Below are 17,958 nucleotides of genomic sequence, written 5' to 3' on the forward strand. Positions count from 1 at the left end.
GTGGACTGTCAGAGGGTACAGCCGGATTTAGATCATTTGGAGACTTGGGCAGAGAGATGGCAGATTGAGTTTAATCTGGACAAATGTGAGGTAATGCATTTTGGAAAGTCTAATGCAGGTAGGGAGTATGCAGCGAATGGTAGAATCCTCAAGAGTATTGACAGTCAGATCTAGGTGTACAGGTCCACAGGTCACTAAAAGGGGCAACGCAGGTGGAGAAGGTAGTCAAGAAGGCATACGGCATGCTTGCCTTCACTGGCAAGTCATGTTGCAGCTGTATCGAACCTTAGGCCACACTTGGAATATAGTGTTCAATTCTGGTCGCCACTACCAGAAGGATGTGGAGGCTTTAGAGAGGGTGCAGAAGAGATTTACCAGGATGTTGCCTGGTATGGAGGGTATTAGCTATGAGGAGAGGTTGAATAAACTCTGTCTGTTCTCACTGGAACGATGGAGGTTGAGGGGGCGACCTGATAGAGGTCTACAAAATTATGAGGGGCGTAGACAGAGTGGATAGAGGCTTTTTTCCAGGGTAGAGGGGTCAATTACTAGGGGGCATGGGTTTAAGGTGCGAGGGGCAAGGTTTAGAGGAGATTTACAAAGCAAGTTTTTTTTACAGAGTAGTGGGTGCCTGGAACTCAGTGCCGCAGGAGGTGGTGGAAGCAGGGACAATAGTGACGTTTAAGGGGCACTAATCGGATGGGAATAGAGGAATACGGACCCCGGAAGTGCAGAAGATTTTCGTTTAGATGGGCAGCATGGTCGGCACAGGCTTGGACGGCCGAAGGGCCTGTTCCTGTGCTGTACTTTTCTTTGTTCTTTGCATGTGAAGGCAGGAGAAGTAGCAGAGGTATTAAAAGTGCTTTGCATCTGCCTTTATGAAGAAAGTAGATGCTACCCAGCCAAAGGTAGAGGATGTAATTGGTACATGCAAGAAATTGAAAATTGAGTAGAAGGTATAAGGAAGGTGATCTTAAAATTGATAAGGTGCCAGATGAGATGCAACCAAGGATACTGAGAGAGAGGCGTGTGGACATTTCAGGTGATAATCTTCCAGTCTTAGACACAGGTGGTGCTGGAGGAATGTGAATGTTCACCTTTGTTCAAAATGGCGTGCAAGGATAAAGCCGCAACTACAGACCAGTCAGCTTGACTTCAGTGGTCGGGATACTTCAGGAAATTATCGTTCAGGACAAAATCAATAGTCCTTGGACAGGTGCAGAATTATTCAGGAAAGCTAGCATGGATTCAAAGAAAATCATGTTTGACTAGCGGAGTTTATTTGAGGTGGTAACAGAGAAGGTTGATGTGTATATGGATCTTCAAAAGGCATTTGATACAGTGGCACATATAGCAAAATTTTAGCTCATGGACTAGAAGAAAAAGTAGGCACTTGGATCAGAAATTGGCTCAGTGACAGGAAACTGGAAATTGTTGTTTTTCAGATTGGAGGAAGGTTTGTATTAGAGTTCCCTAGGGGTTAGTGTTGGGACCCTTGTTCTTCCTGATATATATTATTGACCTAGATTGGCATGCAAAGCATTGCTTCAAAATTTGTGGATGATGCAAAGATTGGAATCATTGTGAACTGTGATGGAGATAAGTCTTAAACTTCAAAAGGACATAGTCATCATGTTAGTGGTTTAGGCAGGCGAGTGGCAGATAAAGCTCAAGGCAGAGAAGTATGAGGTGATTCATTTTGGCCGGATGTATGTGAAGAAACAGGTGCAGGAACAAAGGAACCTCGGTGCAAATGTACGTCAGTCATTGAAGGTGACCGGGCATGTTGAAAGGGCAGTTAATAAAGGTATATAGTATCTTATGTTTTATTGATAGGAGTATTGAGTACAAGAGCAAGACGGTCATATTGAACTTGTATAAGACACTAGCTAGTCCTCATCTGGAGTACTGCATCTAGTTCTGGATGCTATACTTAGATGTGACGGCATTGGAGGGAGTACAGAGGAGATTCACAAGAATGAAGCCAGGGATAAACAACTGCAGCTATGAGGATAGATTGGAGAAGTTGGATATTATGAAAACAAAGATAGTTTTAAGGGATTTATATTTGTATTGGTAAACATTTAAATAAGGTATAGTTTTAAGTGGGTTTAATTTAATGTTTCTCTGCTGGAATGGTAAAACCTATAGTTCGATTCATGCTGGACGAAGGTGTTTGTATGTATGGGGGTTGGTTTCAAATCCAGATGTGAGTCTATTGTGCTTCGAGGGCAATGCATGAAGGGTAAATAGGCCAGCAGAATATGTTTGCATTGCTGAGCAATTGGAGAGCCTTTTAAGGAAAAAAGGCTCATGTTTTAGCTGGATCTATTGCAATTGAACACTGGATTGGGTTTGTTTATTGTCACGTGTACAATAAGCTGTGTACAGTTCAGATACCATTCCATACATGAAAAGAAAATACATAGGGCTAACTTCAACTACACAATGTAAATACATAAGCACAGGTGTCGGGTGAAGCATACAGGAGTGTATTTCTAGAGTCAGAGGTTTACAGCATGAAAATAGGCCCTTCGCCCCAACTTGTCCATGCCGCCCAGTTTGTCCTACTAAGCTAGTCCCAATTGCCCGCATTTGCCCCATATCCTTCTATAACCATCTTTCCAATATAACAAACAATGCTTTTTGAAAGAAAAAATTGTACCCACTTCTACTACTGCCTCTGACCTCGTTCCAGACACTCACCACCCTCTGTGAAAAAATTGCCCCTCTGCACCCTTTTATATATCTTTCACCTTAAACCTATGACCTCTAGTTTTAGACTCCCCTACCGTTGGGAAATGATGTTGACTATCTACCCATTCTATGCTATTCATTATTTTCTTGACCTCAAAGATCACCCCTAAGCCTCCTACGCTCCAGGGAAAGAAGTCCCAATCTATCCAGCCTTTCCTTATACCTCATACTATCAAGTCCCTGTAGCATCCTAGTAAATCTTTCCCGCATTCTTTCTAGTTTAATAATATCCTTTCTATAACTATATACCAGAACTGTACACAGTATTCCAAGTGTGGCCGTACTAATGTCTTGTACAACTTCAGCAAGACGTCCCACTCCTGTATTCAATGTTCTGACCAATGAAACTAAGCATACCAAATGCCTTCTTCACCACCCTGTCCACCTGTGACTCCACCTTCAAGGAGCTATGAACCTGTACTAGGGCTTTTTGTCTGTAACTCTCCCCAACATCCTATCATTAACTGAGTAGGTCCTGCCTATCTACTACTCCGTAGAGGAGATTTGTGAAGAGATCAGATCGGTTCAAAAGAGGGTCGTCTGGAGTCTGGTAGCAGCGAGGAAGAAGCTGTTTTTGAATTGTCAGTGCGTGTTCTCAGACTTTTGTATCTGCTGCCCAATGGAAGAAGTTGGAAGAGTGAATAAGCCGTGTGGGAGGGGTCTTTGATTATGCTGTCCGCTTTCCCAAGGCAGCGGGAGGTGTAGACAGAGTCAATGGATGGGAGACGGGTTTGTGTGATAAGCTCGGTGGTGTTCACGACTAGTTTCTTATGGTCTTGGGCCGAGTCGTTGCCATGCAAGGCTGTGATGCAGCCAGACAGGATGCTTTCTATGGTGCTTCTGTAAAGGTTGATGAGAGTCAATGTGGACGTGCTGAATTTCCTTAGTTTCCTGAGAAAGTATAGGCACTATTGTGCTTTCTTGATCATTGTGTCGACATGGGTGTACCAGGACAGATTGTTGGTGATGTGCATGCCTCGGAATTTGAAGTTGTCAACCATCTCCACCTCGGCCCCATTGATGCAGACAGGGGTGTGTACAGTACTTTACTTCTTGAAGTCAATGACCAGCTCTTTAGTTTTGTTGACATTGAGAAGAAACTGTTGTCTTCGTACCACTCCGCTAGGTTTCTCTATCTCCCTTCTGTATTCTGACTCATTGTTCGAGATCTGACCTACTACGGCCATGTCATCAGCAAACCTGTAGGTGGATTTGGAGCCAAATTTTGCCATGCAGTCAGTGTGTATAGGGGTATAGTAGAGGGCTAAAACACAACCTTGCGGGGCCCCAGTATTGAGGACTATTGTGGAGGGGGTGTTTTTTTATTCTTATTGATAGTGGATATGGGTCAGAAAGTCGAGGATCCATTTTCAGAGTGAGGAGCCAAGTCCTAGGTTTTGGAGCTTTCATAAAATTTGCAGTACAGAAGGAGGCCATTCGGCCCATCGAGTCTGCACCGGCTCTTGGAAAGAGTACCCTACCCAGGCCCACATCTCCACCCTATCCCCATAACCCAATAACCCCACCGAACACTAAGCGCAATTTTGGAAACACACATAGGAGCTTGGCTAGGATTATGGTATTGAAGGTGGAGCTGTAGTCAATAAACAGGGGTCTGTGTAGGAGCCCTTGTTGAGATGCTCCGGGGATAAGTGTAGGGCTAGGGAGATGGAGTCTTCTGTGGGCCAGTTGTGGCAGTATGTGAGTTGCAGTGGATCTAGGCATTCTGGGAGTGCGGAGTTGATGTGCCTCATGACCAACCTCTCGAAGCACTTCATTGCAATCGATGTCAAGGCCACCGGACAATAGTCACTGAAGTACGTTGCCTGGTTGTTCTTTGGCACCGGTATGATGGTCATCAAACGGTCATCTGGACTTGAAACGTTAGCTCTTTTCTCTCCCTACAGATGCTACCAGACGTGCTGAGATTTTTCCACATTTTATCTTTGGTTTCAGATTCCAGCATCTGCAGTAATTTGCTTTTAATAATAATAATCTTTATTGTCGCAAGTAGACTTCAACACTGTAATGAAGTTACTGTAAGAACCTCCAGGTCGCCACATTGCGGTGCCTGTTCAGACACACTGAGGGAGAATTCAGAATGTCCAATTCATGTCTTTTGGGACTTGTGGGAAGAAACCAGAGCACCCAGAGGAAACCCACGCAGATACAGGGAGAACGTCCAGACTCTGCACAGTGACCCAAGCCGGGAATCAAACCCAGGCCCTTGGCGCTGTGAAGCAATAGTGCTAACCACTGTGCTACTGTGCCGCCCTGTGAAGATCGAAGGAAATGTTCAGAATGATTTTTATCAGCAGGAAATGCAGAGATTGCCAACCTTGAAATGTATAGTCCTCGGTTCAGTTTTGAGAGTGAAGTGTCCAAATCGGTAATGTTTCAAATCAGAATCAGCGACTCTTGCCAAATCTGTGAAAATATTCTGTCCCCACCTCCCTTTCCCCCTCTCGCTTGCTGTTTGCTATCATTTGCTTGACAAGAAAAGCCAACAATAACATTGAGAGTTGGACGGGGAAATGATGGAAGTGGCATTAAAAGACCTGCAGTTCTCATAACCCTTATCATTGTTATTGTTTTCTCATATGTTTTACTTGTTAAAGAGCCATTCCTAAAGGCCACAGAGCAGAAAGGGAATGGCCAACAAATTGCTCCAGTAAACATTAAACATGCTTCATGATTATGGTTTCCTCTAGCCATAAATACATCAAAGATCATTCTAATTGGTACATATTGATTAACCGATTAACTAATTAACCACCTAATTGACAAGTCAGATAGGGTATTTTAAAGTAGCAAATAAATATAAATAAAACACCAGGTTCAAAGATGCAACTGCAGTAACTCTGGCACCAGGCACTTCCTGCAGGCGCTGCCATTTCCGATGTAACAAATGTGTTTTAGACTGACCTCTCCCTCCAGACTGATAGTCTTATCTTAACAAACATTTCCTGTTTACCTGGCGGGATTTGTTATCTAACAAGTGTGTCAATGCTTGAGAGGAGTTTCTATTTCAGGTAATTAAGCAAAACAGTCTTGTTTTCCTTTTAGTTTGTATGATTAGATAAAGCAGAAAGCAAACCTTGACATGCTACCATGCATCATTTTGATGAATGAGTCATATTATACACGAGAATAGTCAAACGTTAGGCATTTTAGTGTAATAGCAAGAACGATTTGCGATTCAAGCGATGACTGTCTGAGTCAGAGTCGCAAAAAGGAAGAATTCAAAATTGCATTTATAAAGTGTCAATACATTTTTATTATAATTTTTAACCATTTTAGTTCAAAACCTACAAAAACGCAGAATAACAATTAAACAGTAAGAGTCCCCCATCATCTCTTACAAGAGTACAACTTAGTTACTAAATCACCCCCACCCACCCTATCACCCTCTCCTAACAGCTAAAAGTGACCAATTCTTTAAAGTACAATATAATCGGTCATCATCTGGGGTCAAACTTTTCCACTGCCCCTCTCATGGTAAACTTAACCTTCCTGAGGTGTAAAAACTCCTCAAGTCACCCAGCCATGCCATGGCGTTTGGCGGTATAGTTGACCTCCAGCCCATGAGGATTTACTGCCTTCTTGCCACCAGTGCAGCAAAGGCCAGGATGTCAGTCCCCGACCGGAGTTCCGGCACAACCAAAACCACAGAAATCACCACCAATGGGCAAGGCCCTAACCCAATGTTCGGGATTGTCAACATAGTCTCAGAAAAGGACTTCCAGAAGTCTGCCAGCTTTAAGCACAACCAAAACATGTGTGCTTGATAGGTCGGGCTCCCCAGGCGTCGATCATATCTATCGTCCGCCCCTTCAAAAAAGCAACTCATCTAGCCTTTGTAAGGTGTGCCTGAACAGCACTTTCAGTTGGACTAGACTCAGACAAGCACAGGAAGCGGTCGGATTCACCCTCTTCAGTGCCTCATTCCAAACCTCCTCATCCAAGATCAGCCCCAACTCTTCTATCCAGTTTGCCTTCAGAACCGTAACAGAGCCCATCTCCTTCCTCACCATCTGCTGGTATATACCCGATATGCTTGCCACCACCGACCCAGAGCAGGATAAGATCCTCTCAAGCAAGGTTGTGGGATCCTTCATCGGAAAGGCTGAAAAGTTCTTTTTGACCCAGCTGCACACCTGGAGATACCTGAACCCAGCAGCATCTGTGAGCCCATATTTTTCTTTCAGTTCCCCGAAGGTAGCACACCGACCTTCTAAAAATAAGTCTCCCACTTTCTCTAAACCTTACTCCTTCCATTCCCTAAATTTCACATCCAACCTAGCAGGTTCGAATAACTGATTCGCACAGATGGGGGTCAGCCGAGAGGCAGCCCTCAAGTTAAAATAATAGCGCAATTGCCTCCAAATTTTTAATGTGGCTACTGAGTTGCTGAGTGTTTGTTTGGTACCACTGGTAATGGAGCTGATACCAACTCCACTATGCTTGCACCCCTAACAGACTCTGCTTCCACCCGAACTCGAATCTCCAAACCACTCTAGCGCCTTTTCAGCATTAGCTGCCCAATAATAGTATTGAAGGTTTGGAATGGCCAAGCCCCCTAATTGTCTCTCCCTCTGGAGCAGCATCCTCATCCTTGGGCTCTTCCCCCCCCCCCCCCCCCCCCCCCCCCCCCAAATAAACCCAGTCGCCAGTTCCGGTGGAACTTCAAGGTCCTCTCATAACTCCTCCACCTTGGAAAATTCCAAGTCACCCAGGAATTCCACCATATCTTTCTCATCCCGTGGAGGTTCCGACCTGTAAACATTTTGGTACAAAGTCTTAAATACCTCATTTACCTTCTCCTGAACTCTTCCTCCCTGTTTGCCACACCTTCAAGTTTAGTATCATTAGTGAGAGAGTGGAAGGCCAGGAGATTAAATGACAAAAGAGATGTTAGTGCAAGGGAAAAGAGGATGGTCATGGATCAGATGAAGAAACAGTGATGTGTTTCGAGGAGATACATTGATGACAGTTTTGATGGTGTTTTGTGCTCTCACCCCGAACTGCAGGATATCAGATTTTCTTCACTTTTTCCCCTTCCTCCATCTTCACCATCTCCAACTCCAACTCTTCCCTTTCTTGTCAACCAGAATAGGCAACCTAGGCTAGTAAGTGGGCCACATGAGTGGCCCTCCTTCAATTCACTGAGTGAAATTGGGCTTGTTCAATAACCATGACCCCTGAATATGAACAAAGAAAATTACAGCACAGGAACAGGCCCTTCGGTCCTCCCAGCCTGCGCCGATCCATATCCTTTATCTAAAGCTGTCGCCTATTTTCCAAGGATCTACTTCCCTCTGTTCCCCGCCCGTTCTTATATCTGTCTAGATGCATCTTAAATGATGCTATAGGTGCCCGCCTCCACCACCTCCGCTGGCAAAGCATTCCAGGCACCCACCACCCTCTGCGTAAAAACCTTTCCTTTCCCGTAAACTTTCCCCCTCTCACCTTGAAATCGTGACCCCTTGTAATTGCCACCCCCACTCTTGGGAAAAAGCTTGTTGCTATCCACCCTGTCCATACCTCATAATTTTGTAGACTTCAATCAGGTCCCCCTTCAACCTCTGTCTTTCCAACGAAAACAATCCTAATCTACTCAACCTTTCTTCATAGCCATCACCCTCCATACCAGGCAACATCCTGGTGAACCTCCTCTGCACCCTCTCTAAAGCATCCACATCCTTCTGGTAACGTGGCGACCAGAACTGCACGCAGTATTCAAAATGTGGCCTAACCAAAGTCCTATACAACTGTAACATGACCTGCTGACTCTTGTACTCAATACCCCATCCGATGAAGGCAAGCATGCTGTATGCCTTCTTGACCACTCTATCGACCTGCGTTGCCACCTTCAGGGTGCAATGGACCTGAACTCCCAGATCTCTCTGTACATCAATTTTCCCCAGGACTCTTCCATTGACCATATAGTCCGCTCTTGAATTGGATCTTCCAAAATGCATCACCTCGCATTTGCCTGGATTGAACTCCATCTGCCATGTCTCTGCCCAACTCTCCAATCTATCGATATTTTGCTGTATTCTCTGACAGTCCTCCTCGCTATCTGCAACTCCACCAATCTTAGTATCATCTGCAAACTTGCTAATCAGACCACCTATACCTTCGTCCAGATCATTTATGTATAGGACATAGAACATTACAATGCAGTACAGGCCCTTTGGCCCTCGATGTTGCGCCGACCTATGAAACCACTCTAAAGCCCATCTACACTATTCCCTTATCATCCATATGTCTATCCAATGACCATTTGAATGCCCTTAGTGTTGGCGAGTCCACTACTGTTGCAGGCAGGGCATTCTACGCCCTTACTACTGTGAGTAAAGAACCTACCTCTGACATCTGTCCTATATCTACGTCCCCTCAATTTAAAGCTATGTCCCCTCGTGCTAGACATCACCATGCGAGGAAAAAGGCTCTCACTGTCCACTCTATCTAATCTTCTGATCATCTTGCATGCCTCAATTAAGTCGGGAGTTGGGAGTTGTTGGGAGTTGTCTATAGACCTCCGAATAGTTCCAGAGATGTAGAGGAAAGGATTGCAAAGATGATTCTCGACAGGAGCGAGAGTAACAGGGTAGTTATTATGGGGGACTTTAACTTTCCAAATATTGACTGGAAATACTATAGTTCGAGTACTATAGATGGGTCAGTTTTTGTGCAGTGTGTGCAGGAGGGTTTTCTGACACAGTATGTTGACAGGCCAACAAGGGGCGAGGCCACATTGGATTTGGTACTGGGTAATGAACCCGGCCAGGTGTTAGATTTAGATGTAGGTGAGCACTTTGGTGATAGCGATCACAACTCGGTTATGTTTACTTTAGCAATGGGCAGGGATAGGTATATACTGCAAGGCAAGAATTATAGCTGGGGGAAAGGCAATTATGATGCTATTCGGCAAGATTTAGGATGTATAGGATGGGGAAGGAAACTGCAGGGGATGGGTACAATCGAAATGTGGAGCTTTTTCAAGGAACAGCTACTGCGTGTCCTTGATAAGTATGTACCTGTCAGGCAGGGAGGAAGTTGTCGAGCAAGGGAACCGTGGTTTACTAAGGAAGTTGAAGCACTTGTCAAGAGGAAGAAGAAGGCTTATGTTAGGATGAGACATGAAGGCTCAGTTAGGGCACTTGAGAGTTACAAGTTAGCCAGGAAGACCTAAAGGGAGAGTTAAGAAGAGCGAGGAGAGGACACGAAAAGTCGTTGGCGGATAGGATCAAGGAAAACCCTAAGGCTTTCTATAGGTATATCAGGAACAAAAGAATGACTAGAGTAAGATTAGGGCCAATCAAGGATAGTAGTGGAAAGTTGTGTGTGGAATCAGAGGAGATAGGGGAAGCGTTAAATGGATATTTTTCGTCAGTGTTGTTGCACGTTTTACTATGGGCGTAAAACGCGTTTATTGGGGTGTATTAACTTCCAAGTGCTTAACACCGCTAGGCTCTGTTGTATGTATTTATTCAGCTTTAGGAGTCGCCAGTTGCCGTATAGACAACGTCACTAGTATTCCAAGGTCAAGTTCAAAGTAATAAAGACGATACACCGATTAGTAAGGTCCAAACGATAATATTTATTATACAGTAATAATAAATATTCATGCACACACTAAGAGACTAAGCTATGACTAAACTAAAGTAATCAGAATACTTATCTAACAGGAACAGGCAAGGTCAGGGAGCGAGGCCTTCGTCCTGGTCTTGGGCTGCAACCTTCAGCAAGCGTTCTGGTCACTGGGGTTCTAGCGGGCTCAGTTCGCGTAGCGAGCGTCGTACTGGCACTTACGGTTCGGCGGCTGGTGCTCAACGGCTGGAGTCAGTGGATCTTCAAAGTAGTGGTCAGAGCCGGAGCACGGAAAAACAGACCTTGACCGAAGTTGAGCCGGAGCACGGAAAACAGACCGGACAACACGAGGTCCCTATCTTTTATAGGGGTTCCATTGTCCTTCCCTCTTCTTGGGCGGGCTCTACCTATTGGATCAATTTCTTATCGATACTGGATTAATTCCCCCAATGCGAGGGGGTCTCCGTGATGGAGGGGGCGTTTCTTATGTCCTTTTGTTTGGAGGTTTCTGGTGCCTCGATGTCTGGGCCTTGATTAGAATGTGTCCATTCAGAACCAAATGTATATATTGTGTGGGTGTTCAAGTCTGATGGCCTCATTAGCATGCAAAGCGTTTTGCCATTTGCACCTAGCTAAGGTCTTCTCACCTGAGCCCAAACTGGTTTCTGCTGCTGCATTGTATGGACAATCCTTGCTTCGATCCCTGTCTCGACCTTCGAAAGCTATGGGATCAAGCACAGTATCTGTCAATACACAGTTTAAGATCTTTACTTGTTATTGCATCTGTCTTTTATATTCCGATTGAGCCTTTAAAAATGACCGGCCAAGTCACACCCTGTGACTCCCCTCATTTTTTTTCTTTTTCAAAAGCGAATTTTGAAGACCAGAATACACCTAACAATCCTTCTCCTGCGAGCCGTCTCGCAGGCTTTGCTAGTTTACCATCCGAATGTTCCTGGATGTAAATAGCATGTGGGATGGCGGCCGAAGGGCTGCCTAACAAAAAATGAAAACAAAATTTTGAAAGAAACGTCCGAATGAGTTGCGTATGGGCCGCTACGGGTACGAGTTGGATGGGATCCCCGGGTAGGGCGTGCTGTGCCATACCCGAGCTTGGCTGACCAAAGTGGGTTCTCAGACAGGGCGGGTCCTCAGTGCCGTTTGTCCACTGCCTGAGTAACCTGGATTAAAACGGGTACGAATGTGGTTACCGTGACTTGCAGCCTCTATTCGCCGAATAGAGGGGCACCTGAAAACAATGGAGCCAAGATGCTCCGTTCTGAAAACAGGGAACAAGTCGTGAACCGTGTCGGTTCACCAGAGGATACAACTGAAGTTCTCAGAGGTTTCGGCAGAGAAACTATTGGGTGTGTTGGAACCGAAGTTCTCAAAGGTATCGGCGGACAAGCTAACGTGTATGTGAGGTGGTCACAATCTTTTCAGCTGAAAAGAAGATGTCCATCCTCCAACTGAAACATTTACATTCCTGAAACAAAACAAACATAAAACGATAGACAAACATACGTGCAGGTTCCATCAGAAAGGACATCGCTTCCCTCAAGCGATTCCTATTTTACATCATCTGGACACCTCACTTTTCCTCTGTCTCTGTGAACAGGGTCACAAAGGGGTTGCCGTGTCGGGAGTCAGACACCGTGTCGTCCTGCTCTCCCGGATCCCACACCCTTGTGTGGATCAGGCATGCTATTTTCGAATTGTGTGACCGGGGGTCACTCTCGTCATTGCGGACAAGTCTGTATGAATTGTCCCTGTGCCATAGTGTTGTGTCAAGTGTGTTGTCGGGGTAGTCGGGGTCGGGTGGTGGTTCTGGGTTTTTAAGGTAAGTGACTTCCATGGGGTCACTGGAGTCGGGGTCGTAGTTGGTGCAGTGTGGGCTGTATGGCTGTGTGCTGTCGCTGTCCTCAGAGTCAGTGTCTGTCCTGCTGTCTCTGCTGTGGCAGCTTGTGGGCGTGTCGGGGCGTGGTCTGTTGTGGTCTGTGGGCGGAGTCGTGGGCGAGTCCGTTGATGAACTGGTCTGTGAGGGGGATGGTGGAAAAGTGTCTCTAGTGGGCGGGGTGAAGTGTTCTGCTGCGTCTAGCAGTACATGATGAGCATGGTTAGACTGTGTCCCATATGCTTTAAGCTGGTTAATATGGAACCACGCGGTCTTCCCATTAGGATATTTTACCCTGTAAACTGAGGGGCTAATTTTATCCGAAATTGAGTAGGGACCGGAATATTTTGGAGCCAAAAAACTGCTGGGGTTGTAAACAGATAACATTACCTGTTGCCCAACCTGGAATTCTGTGGGGTGTACGGTCTTATTAAAACAAGCTGTGCGTTGTTGACGGCGTTTGCCTAGCTGAACTGCGGCTGCAATCTGTGCAGACCTCACAGTCTCAACCAAGTCTCTAACCGTCTTTTCGTGTGTGAGGGCTGTCACCTCGGGGCTGGTCATGTCCAGTCCTAAAAGGAATTCTGTACCTTTCATAGGGCGTCCGGTCATGAGTGTGTGTGGTGTGTAGCCTGTGGAAGTGGAAACAGTGTTCCTTATGAACATGAGTGCAAATGGGAGCACTGAATCCCATGTGGAGTTATTCTCCTGAACCATTTTCCTAAGGGTAGTTTTTAGAGTCCGATTCATGCGCTCCACAATCCCGCTGGACTGTGGATGATACGCAATATGGAAATTTTGTTTTATCCCAAATATTGTCAGGACGTTCCTCATGACCCGTCCTGTAAGTGAGATCCCTGGTCCGAATCAATACTTCGGGGTAAACCCCATCTCGTGAAGATGTGGTGGGTCAGGATCTTTGCAGCTGTCTTTGCTGTATTTGTTCTAGAGGGGAATGCCTCTACCCATTTGGTAAAGGTGTCGATGACCACCAGAACGTATTTATAGCCATTCCTACAAGGGGGCAATGGTCCTATGAAATCGATCTGGAGGTTTGTCCAGGGGCCGTTTACTGGGCGAGTATGCCGAAGTTGTGCCTTCTTAGAATACCGCTCCGGGTTATTCTGTGCACAAATAAGGCAATTCTCTATGTAATGCGTGACATCAGTCCTGAGATTAGGCCACCAACAGAGTTGCCTGAGGTGCCTCGTTGTTGCATCAATTCCCTGATGCCCGTGGTTATCATGGAATAAAGCAATCATTGCATTCCTGTCCTGCTGCGGGACCACATAAAGTTGTTCCTTAATGATCACACCCTCATGTGTGGTCAGTGCGTTTTTAAATCTCTCGTACTCTGGCACAAAATTGCCTTTAAAAACCTCCCGGAGGTCCTTATCCTGTTTTTGTGCTGCTACGAGATCTTTAATATCCGTCTGTGAGATGTGGACTGCGCTCACAGGGGCGCTAGCTGGTGCGCTAGCTGGGGGGGTCCATAGGTGTCCTCGCCTGGAACCTGCCTTAGCCAGTGCGTCGGCCTTTACATTCCCAGGGGGGATGACCTATGGTGACTTCTCACTTTTATTATGCCGAAGGTCCTGTCCTTCGCTTTTTCTAAGATATGCTAGAGTAGAGGGGCTGATGGAAGGGGTTTCCCGTCTGCGGAGACAAAACCTCGTGTCCTCCACAGGGGCAAAAAATCTGTTAAGCTATTGCATACATATAAGCTGTCTGAATATATGTCTGCTGGGCTGGGGAAAGAATCGGGGTGGTCCACTATATACGCTATGGCCGCGAGCTCTGCTGCCTGCGCGCCTAAGTGACCTGGTAACTTAAGAGCTATCTCTTCGAGAGCGCGCCCCTGCGCGTCCTCTACATAGATGCCGCATCCTGTGATACGCTCACCATTTAAAACTGTGGAGGAACCGTCTACATAAATCCTCAGCGGTCCACACGTGTCTGTGGGTTGGGGGCTTTGTTTTGGGTTCCCTATCTTCCTGGGGGGTGTTTTTGCGATAAAGGGTCCTGTGTTATGCAGGGGAGCTACAATTTCACAGTCATGGGGCTGTCCTGGGTATTGGAGGTTGTCTGCTAAATATGTGTGTGTGCGGGTCCGTTTTACTGTAATGTCCCGTCCTTGTAAAAGTAGTGTCCATCTAGCTGCCCTAATCTGGCTAACTGAACCGTCCTTCAGTCGACCGTCTAGGAGTAGCTGTGTGGGTGTGTGTTCGGTCAGAATAGTAATGGGGTTGAGTCCGGTGATGTATGAGAAATACTGCACTGCCCAGAAGACAGCAAGGAGGTGCCTCTCACAGGCAGAGAATCCTTGTTCTACTGGGTGTAACAGTCGGGAGGCATAAGCCACTGGTCTTAGCTGCTCGTGCCGTTCCTGAAGCAACACGGCCGAGAGGGTCAGATCGGTGCTCGCTACCTCTATTGCGTAGGGTGAAAGTTGGTCTGGGACTAGCAGCGCGGGTGCTGCACTAAGGGCTCGTTTTAACTCCTCCACAGCGCCTGTATGCTGCGGAAGCCATTCCCAGGGGGCTCCTTTCTTAAGGAGGTCTGAGAGTGGGGCGGCTTTTGTCGCGAATCCGTCGATGTGGTTCCGACAATAGCCAACCAGTCCTAAAAACGACCGGAGGGCTGATACATTCTGGGGAAGGGGCAATTTGACAATCGAATCAATTCTTTTGAATTCGATCTCGCGTTTGCCGTGTGTGATGACTGTTCCCAAATACATCACTTTAGTTTCCAAAATCTGGGCCTTTCTTGGGTTAACTTTACATCCAATTGAAGTCAACAGTTCCAGGAGTTCGGCCAGAAGCGTAAAGTGCTCTGCCTTTGTGTCTGTCTGCAGTAGTAGGTCGTCTACATACTGTACCAGACATTCGGGGCGGGAAAATTTCTCTAAACCACTTGCCAACTGTCGGTGGAAAATGGAGGGGGAATTGTGGAATCCTTGTGGAAGGCATGTCCACGTATACTGCTGCGATTTGAAAGTGAAGGCAAATTTGTACTGGCACGCTTTTGCCAATGGTATTGACCAGAATCCGCTACTGATGTCCAATACCGTGAAGTATTTGGAGTTGAGTCCCTGCTTGAGCATGGTCTCGGGACTAGTAGCTACCGTTGGGGCTACTGCGGGGGTGACTTTGTTGAGTTCCCGATAATCGATGGTCAGACGCCATGATCCATCGGGCTTCCTCACTGGCCAAATAGGGGCATTATTGGTCGAGGCTACCGATCTGAGCACACCTTGCTCCAATAAGCTTCCTATCACCTTTTCTATTTCCACCTCTGCTTCCAGGGGAAATCTATACTGTTTCTGTGGTCGGGGGTCCTGTCCGGTAACGTGAACTGGTCCAGTCATTCTGCCACAGTCATGACGGTGACTTGCAAATGCTGTCCTGTGTTTGTTCAGTAGGGCTTTTATTTGTCTGTCGGTGTGGAGTGTAGTCAGGTCGAATGAGTACTCTCCCACTGCGCTAATCCGATTAGCGTAGTCTCCTACTGTGAGGGTGGCTGGTGCTCTGTCTGATCTAGCCATTCGCCAGACACACTGGTTCACTGGGTCGAACGACAAGCTATGAGCGTTCATAAAGTCTATCCCTAGGATGTGTTCTGCTGTCCGGGGAAGATTTACTAGAACTACGGAGTGTTTGGTTGTGATGTTCCCTAGCTGGATCGCTACGGGTGCTGTAATATGTCCCTGCTGCGAGTGTCCGGTGAACCCGCTAAGTGTAATGGTGGAGATGGTCGGCCACGTGTCTGCAAGTGCCGTGGTCGTGGAGTTAATGGTGGTGCGGGAGCCTCCTGTGTCCCACAGTAACTCTATGGGCTTCCCTTTTACTCTTGCTGTGACTACGGGTCTCCCTGATGAATCCCATAGTGTGTCACAGACCCAAGTGGGGGAGCCCGAACACCGTCAGTTCGTCTCGTCCACATTGGTGGGTCCTGACTGTACTGCTACATTGTGGATGGGTTTTGCCTTACTGCGGTTCAGAGTGCCTGTCTGCTGGCCTCTCTGAGATCGCTGGGGTGCATTGCATTCCTTTGCCCAATGCCCTAACTGTCCACAGTTATAGCATTCCTGTCCTTTCTGTTGTGGGCTGTTCTTCCCTTCATTGACCCATGCGGGTTTCTGATGCTCTCTCACTGCCTGAATATCTGCGGCAGCCTGAGCCTCTTCTGGGGATTGAACCTTATTCTTAGCCTGAATTGATTGCTCCAATGCGCGGGACAACCTTTTCAGGACCCATTTCTCATTATGGGCCTCTTCTGAGGGGTCATAACTGTTGCAAGCGCTCTGTCCTGCCTCTGTCGCGTGTGAGATTATGGTGCGCGTCCATTTAGCCATATTTTCCTGGTTCAAATGCACCTTATTTAAGTCGCCGAAAACTGCATTGAAGTGAATCCACAGCCTTCCTGCGAATGCTGTGGGGTGTTCGGATCTTTTCTGCCTGCACTTATTTAGTCCTTCTACGGGGTCACCTCGATTATACCCGATGGCATCTAAAATGGAGGTGTGCATCTCTTCTAGGGTGCCTCCTGCAACGTTCTGTGGGTCGGGGAGGGCTGCTACTACTGACTGGTCTAAGCTCAGCACTGTGAGCTTAACCTGCTCTCTCTCATCCAGGCCGTACATGGTAGCCTGCTGTTTTACTTTAGCGAAGAACTGGTGGGGGTCTGCGGTGGGGAGGAACGGAGTGATCTTCTCACATGCGTCCCTGAGCTGGGTTACAGTTAAGGTTATATCTGGTGCGCCTTCTGTTATGGCTTTTCTCTGCGTGGTTACTGGGTTCATGGGTGCGGATATGATCTGATCTGTGAGGGGTGGGGGTGCTTGCCTTTTCTGCTGCGCTGTTGGCGCACATGTTCCCTGAACATATCGCTGCGCTGTTTCACTTAATTCTTGCCAATCTGGGGCATTTTCTCCATTTTGCACCGAAAGCAGCGATTGCAGCTCTGCAATCTGTTTCCAGCATTTCGCGTGATCCACAGTACTTTGCCTTTGCTCTGTGGTTGCAGCATGGAGTGCTCTCAAAGCTGCTTTGAGATCAGAGCATTGCCTCTGCAATGCCTCCACCTGCTTCTCTGATTCCTCTCTTATCAGAACGGCACGTTGCACGTCCTGATAAGCCTTTTCGTACTGGGTCTGGGAACTGCTGAAATGGGCTAGACAAGACTGATGTGCCCTCTTGGCATCATCCACCTCTCTACCTTTCTCTACCAACTTCCCTCTTAGATCCAGATTTTCCTTCTCAATGTCCCTGACATCGACCTTACTCATGCGGTTCCTTTCCTCTAATTCTGCCCGGAGCGTCCTGACGACCTCCTCTGTGCCTCGCAATTGTGCCAAACAGGACACAATCGCCATCGGCTTGCGTGCTTTACTGAGGGTCTTTTTGTAAATTTGAGAGAGGTTCTCCCACCAAGTATGTCCTATACTTCCGGGACCTGTCTCCTCATTCAAACAAAACTCTTTCCAAAGGGGCCATCCCTTTCCTTGTAAATATTTGCGGAGTTCCAGCTCCCACGTGGGACACTGGCCGACCCTGCTACTGTTGCTGGTCGCTGCGACCACAAACTTTTCTGGATCCATCAGACGTTCCATTGCCTGCATGGCCATTTTCTCTGACTCTCTTTTATTTAATTTGGAACAGGGGGTTGCTGGGGTTGTGTTTCAAGAAACGGGTACGGCTTACACTATGTTC

Source organism: Scyliorhinus canicula, chromosome 1, assembly GCF_902713615.1.
Source record: "Scyliorhinus canicula chromosome 1, sScyCan1.1, whole genome shotgun sequence".
NCBI classification, from domain to species: Eukaryota; Metazoa; Chordata; class Chondrichthyes; order Carcharhiniformes; family Scyliorhinidae; genus Scyliorhinus; species Scyliorhinus canicula.